Genomic DNA, 9,959 nt, shown 5'->3' on the forward strand with positions numbered 1-9,959 from the left:
AAATTGTAAGAATTCAGAACCCACAGCATATGTATCCACCCCTGCCCCTAGGTAACTCTTACATACGACAAAGTTTAGGAATCACTGTCCTGAAAAGTTTGAATACTTGGCAAAGTAGCTTCTTTCCTCCTGGCCCTTGGGTTTCCAGACAGCATCATAAGCTCCTATTGCCCTTTGGTGTCTAAAACGGACACAACACCACTGTTTCAGCACGGCTGCTTTAAATCCAGTTTCCCTACCAGAAGTGGACTCAGCCTTTCAATACCAGAAACTGATGCGTGCCTTCTCTATAACATCTACAACACTCACGAAGATGAGGTCTCCAAAACTTTTAATATTAAAGAAGGGGGGGGCGCCCGGGTGGTGCAGTTGGTTAAGCGACCGACTCTTGGTTTTGACTCAGGTCATGATCTCAGGGTCGTGAGATCAAGCCCCGTGTTGGGCTCCCCACTCAGTGCAGAGTCAGCTTGAGATTCTTTCCCTTTCTCCCTCTGCTCCTCCCCCCATTTGCACTCTTCCTCTAAATAAATAAATAAAGATAAAGAAATAAAATCATTCAAAAAATTAAATTAAAGAAGGAATCCACTTTTGCAGAATTAGAGCATTGAGAATGGGTCTCAAAGATTATCTAGTCTAGGATGGTACACAGTGGCTACTCTTTAATTCTGTGTCGACTGCACATGTCAATAATCAAGCACAGTACACTAGAAGCTGAATAAGTTCTGGAGATCTAACACACAAAACAGTGATTATGGTCAACAATACTGTATCGTATGCCCCCAAATTGCTAAGAAACTACATTTTAAATGTCCTCGCCACAAAAAGAACTGATAATTATGACATGATAGAGGTGTTAGGGCGGTAATCATATTGCAATATGTAACCATATGTGGTTGGGCGCTTGGGTGGCTCAGTTGGTTAAGTGTCTGCCTTCGGCTCAGGTCATGATCTCAGGGTCCTGGGATCAAGCCTTGCGTTGGGCTTCATGCTCAGCGGGGAGTCTGCTTCTTCCTCTGCTTCTGTTCCTCCCCACTGCTCATGCTCATTCTTTCTCTCAAATAAATAAATAAAATCTTTTAAAAAAATAAATGTATGCAATCAACACACTATACACAAACTTACACAATGGCATATGTAAATTATATCTCAATCTTTAAAGCTGAAGCATAGCTTTTTCCATCCAAGCATGGTATCAGAATATTTCTTATCCCAGTGTTTCACGTACCTAATGCCAATTTATTTGTCATCTCTGGTCTAGGTTACTACTTTCTATAATCTGGTTTCTGCTAATATTGGATGATGAGCTCATGTAAATTAGTATGATTTAATCATAGGACGTATGTTTAGTTCTTTATTCCAATCTGCATTTTCATTTCTACCGAACACTGGGAGAAATAGGCCTGAAAGGGAATAAAAAGACTAGTCCAGAGTTAGAGGTAACCATGATTGAGCCCCACACTGGGCTCCCTGCTCAGTGGAGAGCTGTTTCTCCCTCTGCCCCTTATCCCACTGGTGCTCTCTCTCAAATAAACAAATAAAATCTATAAAAAAAATAGTTACGCCTTTAGAAAGAACACAGAAAGTCAGATGGGACATGGAATCAGATACACCAAGAGTGGAATGGGATTAGTAAAAAATATTTGGTCCACAGAGACTCAGATCTCTGTCTCTTTTCAAACATAGTGAGAGTGTGTGAGTCTGATTCAAGAAATGAAATACAATCCCTGTGCAACTGGGATCCAAAGTAGCTGCATACCCAGAGCCTTTTCCATTCAAGGCAAATGGGTCAAGCAAGGGGTGGATGGGCTCTTTGCTAGTGGGTTACAGGGTCCAACCAACTGTAGGTTCTCGTGCATAAACAAGTGTACTTGCTGATATTTTCTGTGTAAATACAATAACTTTTCCTAGAATTACTGGGTTACAAAGAGGCAAATGATGTGTACTTGGAATTAAATGGGGTTTTGTACTAAGCCATCTCTGCGTTGGTACATGAAGGAATACCCATTTGCATCCTCTTTATTGCGTATTTCCTTTCAATTTCTAGGTTGGACAAGATGCTCCCAACTCATCAAGCTCGAAGAAAACTGCAGGGATCACTATCATCCATGAGACATACTTCTGAAAAGCTCGTCTCTGTTTCACACACTGAACAAAGGATACTGCACTGTCTTCTCCCTATTATTAACCAATATCGGCAGGTTCTTGGGAATTTACTCATATCTTCAGCAGAGACATTACAATCAAACACTGACGCCAGGCCAGGGAAGGAGGAGCCTGGGCTTAGCAGTCAGACTTACCTTCATGCCACTACAACTGTCTTGGCCACAAGCCTCTGAGATTCACTTCATCCATCCACAGAACACGGGTATCTTTTCATCCCATCAAATGAGAACAAAAAGCCTTCCCTCTGAGCACTATGAATGGACCCATTGCTCTCTTTGACAAAAGGTTTAAACACAGCCTCCAAATGGCAAGGCAGCCACTAGTGTGGCACAGTTCACCAACTCCTCTGTTATCCTCACAGCTGGTTTCATGCTCACTGGCTCTCAACTGGCTTCGGGTGGGGATTCCTGTCTTCCCAGGCTGATGTTCATAGGGTTTTATGATTTAGCCTCTGCCCTACATGAGCTAACCACACACTGGTGAGGGGAACATGACCCTAAGCATTCCAGAATTCCTTCTTCTAAGTCATCCCCAAGGGGGTTAGGGACTGCATACGAACAGGACACACATGAGGTCTCCTGATAATCCACAACTCTTCAAGTGGGCCTGACATTACACCCCAAACCACAATGCTGAGCTGCATACATTTTTTTTTTAAAGATTTTATTTATTTATTTGACAGAGAGAGAGACAGCCAGCGAGAGAGGGAACACAAGCAGGGGGAGTGGGAGAGGAAGAAGCAGGCTCACAGCAGAGGAGCCCGACGTGGGGCTCGATCCCGTAACGCCGGGATCACGCCCTGAGCCGAAGGCAGACGCTGAACCGCTGTGCCACCCAGGCGCCCCTGAGCTGCATACATTTTGAACAAGGATTCCAGAGCAAAATGTTGATGCTGATTTTTCTTACAAAGGCATAGCTCCGAGTCAAGTCTGACCTGCTCAAGTAAGAGTTTGTCTAGGAAGCAGGAACAACGGATGGTGAAGGGAACAGGGGTTAAGAAAAGGGAATGGCAGGAGGGATAAGACTGTTGTCCTGCTTCTAGTATTAGAGTCTTGAAACCATTCCATTTCATTTTGGCAAGCTGTCCTTGTCACTAAGTAATTCTGTTTTCTTGGTTCTCTGGTAAAAACCACCTATGGATTGTATCCTTCTCTCATTCACTTCAGGTACTGTCCAAAAAAGTGATTCTTAAAACTATACCAGCAGGGGAAAATATCTCGCTCCAAGCCCCGATTTATTATTCAAGCTGAGCCTGGAAGAGATGAAACAGATACAAAGCACGGAAGATGATAGTTTTGAAAATACAGGAGGTAGAGAGTACAGTGCACTGGGGCTGCCATTTGGATCAATGAGTATATTATTTGCACCCCACACTGATTCACAACACCGCCTCCAGTTTATCCTGCCATCTGTGGCTCAGTCTAACCATGAGATAGGGGGAGGAAAAAAAAAAAAAAAACTTGCTCCTTCCCAAGACCACTAGGGAGGATGATTAAAAACATTCTATACTTAGAAGCTCTTGGTCTAGGACTGATGCCTACATTCATCCCCACTCTTCCCAGCCTCACCCACCACAGAATGTCCTTTCATCCAGAAACATGAGGTTCCCCAGGAGACGAAAACTGTGGCAAAGTTTACATGTCTTAAATCTTCTGCAAGAGCATAATTTGGGTAACATTTGTACCGACTTTAGAGAAATTCACTGATGGAATCAAAATTGTGTATTTTGCTTTTTGGACAATTTGTTTCCTCTGACAGAGCGAGGGTCCTCTGAGGATTTTCTGACTCTCTCATTAGTTAACAGTTTTGAATCCCATATTCTCGTCCCAGTAGGGATCTTTGAAAACTGAGAGACGGGAGAGACAGCAGAAGGGAAGGGAGAACTCTGCTGTGGAGTTTGGGATGTGAAGTTTTAGTCTGCAGATCCCTTCACAGCAAGGCACAGTTCTCCCTGTCAGCACCATAGACTCAGCTATAGACTCAACTCGATAAAACAGTTTCTAAGGAGTGCCAATTACTCCTTCGGGAAGTGACAAGCCAGCAAGACTTCGACTGCAAATTCATTCTTAAGTTAGCATACTTTGTTTTTTGCTTATTAAAGGAGATTCTCATTGTAACAATTTTTAGGAAATGCTGGCTGTTGAAGGGAACAGGTTAAGAAACAACATCTGCTGTTTATCCTGTAAAGAATAAACGAAAAAACAAGAAATTATACCTAATCCCCCTCCCCAAGATAACCAGTGTCAATACTTTGATGTATCTCTTTACAGACATTATAAATACATATACATACATATAAAGACACGTTTCACAAATAACATCATATTCTCCACACCATTTTCAATCTGTCCTTCTTTTTTGGCTAATACATTATTACTGTGTTTCCAGTTGGCACAAGTAATTTTTATTTATTTTTTTTAGATTAAAAAAAATTTTTTTAAGTAATCTCTATGCCCAACATGGGCAAGAGGGCAGCATGCTCACAGCCCCGAGATCAAGAGTCACATGCTCTACTGACTGAGCCAGCCAAGCACCCCTAAATTTTTCTTTATTTTTTAAGTAATCTCTACACCCAACGTGGGGCTCAAAATCATGTGAGATTAAGAGTGACATGCTCTACCGACTGAGCCAGCCAGGCACCCCTAGTTGGCACAAGTATTAAGTCGTGCATTTTTTTCAAGTCTTAGAGTTGAGAAGCCTGGAAGTCATTCTATCTTTTGAAGGGCTCAAGTCACCTCAAAACTTTCTGATAGGCCCAAAGATTGAGGTGGGTTAATTGCTTAGGACAGAAAAGGCACATTCACAGGAACCCTTCAATTTAAACTTTTTTAAAGGTATTGCTGAATCACATTAATAGTTGCCATTGTGTGTTCATAGCAGCAATGTCCACAATAGCTAAATAGTGGAAGGAGCCAAGATGCCCTTCAACAGATGACTGGATTAAGAAGCTGTGGTCCATATATACAATGGAATATTACCCAGCTATCAGAAAGAACGAGTTCTCAACATTTGCTACAACATGGACGGCACTGGAGGAGATAATGCTAAGTGAAATAAGTCAAGCAGAGAAAGACAACTATCATATGATTTCTCTCATCTATGGAACATAAGAACTAGGAAGATCGGTAGGGGAAGAAAGGGTTAAAGAAAGGGGGGTAATCAGAAGGGGGAATGAAACATGAGAGACTATGGACTATGAGAAACAAACTGAGGGCCTCAGGGGAGGGGGTGGGGGAATGGGATAGACTGGTGATGGGTAGTAAGGAGGGCACGTATTGCATGGTGCACTGGGTGTTATACGCAACTAATGAATCATCGAACTTTACATCGGAAACCGGGGATGTACTGTATGGTGACTAACATAATATAATAAAAAATCATTAATTAAAAAAAATTTTTTTCTAAAAAAAAAGATAGTTGCCATCGTGTGTTACAAGCATAACTTTCTCCAATGTAAAGACTTAAAATATACAACAGTTTTATATTTTGTTTTGCCATTTATTTTTAACCTGTGATTCATTTATATACCTATGATTCAAAAGATCAAAGTGACCTAGGACTCCCTGGACCTCTGAAAGGCCTGAGCAGGACACCCACGTCCCTCTTTTTCTGGGTTACTAATCAGACAGGGACTTAAGGATGGTTCTATCCTAATCATCCTCATCCCGACCCTTCTTATTTTAGAGCCTCTTTGAGCAGTGTTCAGCAGATTCTGACCCAAAGCACTTTTCCTGTGTTTATGTCCAGAAATAGCCACTTTCCAAGGAAGTGTGGCTATATGTACTTATGACTAGGAGCTAGGAACCCTTCCTTTTTCTTTGCCTTGGACAGGCTGACAGTCTTATGACCCCTCCTCGCCTCACCCTCGGATCCTCTGCTCTCAGGATTCTACTTCTGGAGTTCACACATGCTGCCCTGAGTTGTCCGGTACACAGCCTAGTTCTCATGCTTGAAGCCTGAAGTTGCTGTGTTAATTTGTATATGTCTCTATTATTCTGAATCTGACAAAGCACGGTGTGCACAGAAGACACTCGAAACATATGCTGATAATGTCACTCCCTAAATGGATAGCTGCCGGCAGCATAACTGACTTCCTGGAAGAAAATAAGGTAATCTTTACTTTAAATCTAAGCTGCTGTTGCTTACCAGCATACAAACCAATGAGAGGCCATCCTGGAACTGTTGGTAACACCTGAATTTATCTCTCTGGACCTATATTCTTTTTTCTCTCATATTTATCCCTTCATCTTTCTCTTCCTGTTCCTTGTTCTAACATTTTCCTGTTTCCTTCTTTTCCTTTTCCTTATTCGGTGACTTGACTAACCAGTCATCTCATACCAGAAATTTACCTTAATCTGAATTCTTAGAGAACTTGGATCCGTGTCTATGGTTACATTTCAGGTCCCCAAAGCCTTTTTTCTAACTAACCTTCCTGTGTGTGGTAGAGTGTAGACCTTGGGCTGGAATATACAAACTTTTACCAGACTCTTGTGAATTTGCGCCACCCAGTGGCCGAAGTTGCTAACTTCCTCCTTTAAAAAAAGTGGGCAAAAACAAATGAAAATAAGCAAATGTACCCTCCTTACTACCCATTCCCCCTTCTGACATATTGCATGGTGCACTGGGTGTTATACACAACTAATGAATCATCGAGCCTTATATCGAAAACCGGGGATGTACTGTATGGTGACTAACATAATATAATAAAAAATCATTATTAAAAAAAAAAAAGAAAATAAGCAAATGTAAACAAATGTGAAGTCCGTATGTATTATTGGCCCAAAGGGGAGGGGACATTCATAACAGCGAAATTCTTTCCTATTTTAAGTCTGTTTTCTAAAATTTAAAATAGGATGGAGAAGGATATGTTCAGAAGCATAGTGTCATGGTCTCCACAGAATAAGACGATGTCCGGAAGATCTTATTCAGAAGGATTTATTCAGGTCATGACTGCCCCCTAATGTACTGGAAAAGAAGAATAAACAATGCAGTCTATACTATAAAGTCCTTATTGCCCTCTAGAAGAACCAAACATTCAACAGAAGAGACACTAAAATTGAAGACTCACAATTTATACATATGATAATACCAGATAGCAGTTTATTTCCCCTACAGTGAATCTTCGGGGGGTGGGGTAGGGGTAGTGCCTGAGTGGCTCAATCAGTTAAGCATCTGACTCTTGATCTCAACTCAGGTCTTGATCTCAGGGTCGTGAGTTCAAGCTTTGCGCTGGGCTCCACGCTGGACATGGAGCCTACTTTAAAAAAGAAATAATTAAAATGAATTTTCTCAGACATGTCTGTGTCTAGGACATATAATAAGGCGTAGAATTCATGGGTTGTAGGTTACATATACCTTCAACTTTGCTAGACCGCGTATAGTTTTCCGAAGCGGGTGTACCAAATACATTCCCACCAGCAGAATATTATCCCACTATCTCCCTAACTTGAAAATCAGACTTAAAACTTTTCGCCAATCTTATCTCTATGACGTAATATGTCATCGTTGTTCTTATGCATATTTTCCTGCTTAATAGTGAGGCTGAGGATCCTTCCACATATTTGCATTCAGGTTTTCTCTTGCTTGCTTATAACCTTTCCCCCTTTTTTTTTTTTCGGGTTGTTATTGATCCTTTTTTTCTTTTCTTTTCTTTTTTTTTTTTTTTAAGATTTTAAGTAATCTCTACACCCAGCATAGGGCTTGAACTCACAACCCCGAAATCGAGAGTCCCACGCTCTACTAACTAAGCCAGTCAGGAGCCCCTGTGAGTCTCTATTTACTGTTATATAAGTATGTATTCTTGGCTATATTCTTGGATACTAATTGTCTGTGAAACATGTTACAAAGTGTATTTCTAAGATATTATTCCTCAACATGCACATTTATACATAAAAAGCAACCATCAGGCTCTGAAGCTCTGGGAATCCCATTTGGCTCCAAGAATTTGTTTTGACTTTGCCTTCCATGGCTGCATTTAAAAAGCTGTTTGACAAATTAAAACTCCCACAAAACCAAACGTATTTCTTAGAAGGATTGCAAGGACTCCCATCTTGGAGGACTCCGCTTTGCCAACACATCCATGACAAAATAAAGTAGTTGGGTCCTCAGATTGTCCAACCCCATTCAACTCTTGATGGCAGGAAGAGAAAAAAAAAAGCAGGTCTCATGAAGCTACTAGTATCTGCCATTGTCTTATTCTGAAATTAAACCAGCTAAGTAACGCACAGGTTCAATTTCAGAATGATTTATTTAGATATTTTTTTCCTAGGCATTTGTGATGACTCCATAGTGTTGAAGAGAACTGCAACATGCAGGGATAGCTAATCTCCTGGGCCTGTTTTCCACTAAAAAGCACAGAGCTCTCAAGGGTAAGCCATAAAGTACCTTTGCCCAACATTTTTATTTGTCTAAGCACGGGGAAGATGAACTTTGGCAGAATAGACAGTCCATGAGCCAAAGCAACATCCCTTTAGGGAAGCGTGGCCTCCTTTTCTCTCCGTTGCGATGTCACTATTTACCCTTTCAGCTCCCTCCTTCCCATCCAGATAGGAAATAATCTGATTCACATACTCAATGAAATCCTTTTCCCTCCACCTACGCATTCTTCCTGGTGGATGAAGTTTAAACCTTTGTCTTCTAACTGTAGATGGTAGTAACAGCTAACATTTCATGCACATCTGTTAAGTAAGAACAAAGGCTTTGTCCTCTGCTAAAGTAACATTAGGAAAACAAGTATGTTAAGGAGCATATCGCCAGCCTAAACTACTACAAGAGCCTCTATCTCCCCATACTTGCTCTCTTTTTTTTAATGTTTTTTTTTATTATATTATGTTAGTCACCATACAGTACATCCCCAGTTTCCGATGTAAAGTTTGATGATTCATTAGTTGTGTAAAACACCCAGTGCACCATGCAATACGTGCCCTCCTTACTACCCATCACCGGTCTATCCCATTGCCCCACCCCCCTCCCCTCTGAGGCCCTCAGTTTGTTTCTCATAGTGCATAGTCTCTCATGCTTCATTCCCCCTTCTGATCACCCCCCCTTTCTTTATCCCTTTCTTCCCCTACCGATCTTCCCAGTTCTTATGTTCCATAGATGAGAGAAATCATACGATAATTGTCTTTCTCTGCTTGACTTATTTCACTTAGCATTATCTCCTCCAGTGCCGTCCATGTTGCAGCAAATGTTGAGAACTCGTTCTTTCTGATAGCTGAGTAATATTCCATTGTATATATGGACCACAACTTCTTAATCCAGTCATCTGTTGAAGGGCATCTCAGTTCCTTCCACGATTTGGCTATTCTGGACAATGCTGCTATGAACATTGGGGTGCATATGGCCCTTCTCTTCACTACGTCTGTATCTTTGGGATAAATACCCAGTAGTGCAATGGCAGGGTCATAGGGTAGCTCAATTTTTAACTTTTTAAGGGACCTCCACACTGTTTTCCAGAGTGGCTGTACCAACTTGCATTCCCACCAACAATGTAGGAGGGATCCCCTTTCTCCACATCCTCTCCAGCAATTGTTGTTTCTTCCTTGTCAATTTTTGCCATTCTAACTGGCGTAAGGTGGTATCTTAGTGTGGTTTTGATTTGAATTTCCCTGATGGCTAATGATTTTGAACATTTTTTCATGTGTCTGTTAGCCATTTGTATGTCATCATTGGAAAAGTGTCTGTTCATATCTTCTGCCCATTTTATGATTTGTTTGTTTCTCGCGTATTGAGTTTGAGAAGTTCTTTGTAGATCTTGGATACCAGTCTTTTATCTGTAGCATCATTTGCAAATATAT

The 9,959-nt window shown here is 41.2% G+C and overlaps 2 protein-coding genes across 7 annotated transcripts in view; one reads left to right on the top strand and one right to left on the bottom strand.

The window, feature by feature from the left end:
• ACACA (acetyl-CoA carboxylase alpha) overlaps positions 1 to 2,547 on the bottom strand; it is a 281,347-nt gene extending 278,800 nt beyond the window's left edge. For 2 of the 3 annotated variants that reach the window (XM_008695440.2, XM_008695439.2), the window contains exon 1: positions 2,298 to 2,539. The gene's annotated coding sequence lies outside the window, so the exon portion shown is untranslated. Of the gene's footprint in view, positions 1 to 2,297 lie in introns of all 3 variants that reach the window. The other variant, XM_008695441.2, reaches the window with a different exon arrangement.
• Positions 2,548 to 5,945: 3,398 nt separating this feature from the next.
• The window catches only part of TADA2A (transcriptional adaptor 2A), a 68,164-nt gene continuing 64,150 nt past the window's right edge, over positions 5,946 to 9,959 (top strand). For 2 of the 4 annotated variants that reach the window (XM_040640954.1, XM_040640955.1), the window contains exons 1-2: positions 5,946 to 6,272; positions 8,432 to 8,531. The gene's annotated coding sequence lies outside the window, so the exon portion shown is untranslated. The remainder of the gene's footprint in view (positions 6,273 to 8,431; positions 8,532 to 9,959) is intronic. The other 2 variants (XM_040640956.1, XM_008695437.2) reach the window with 1 other exon arrangement.

This window comes from Ursus maritimus, unplaced genomic scaffold (assembly GCF_017311325.1).
Source record: "Ursus maritimus isolate PB19 unplaced genomic scaffold, ASM1731132v1 scaffold_24, whole genome shotgun sequence".
Lineage (NCBI taxonomy): Eukaryota > Metazoa > Chordata > Mammalia > Carnivora > Ursidae > Ursus > Ursus maritimus.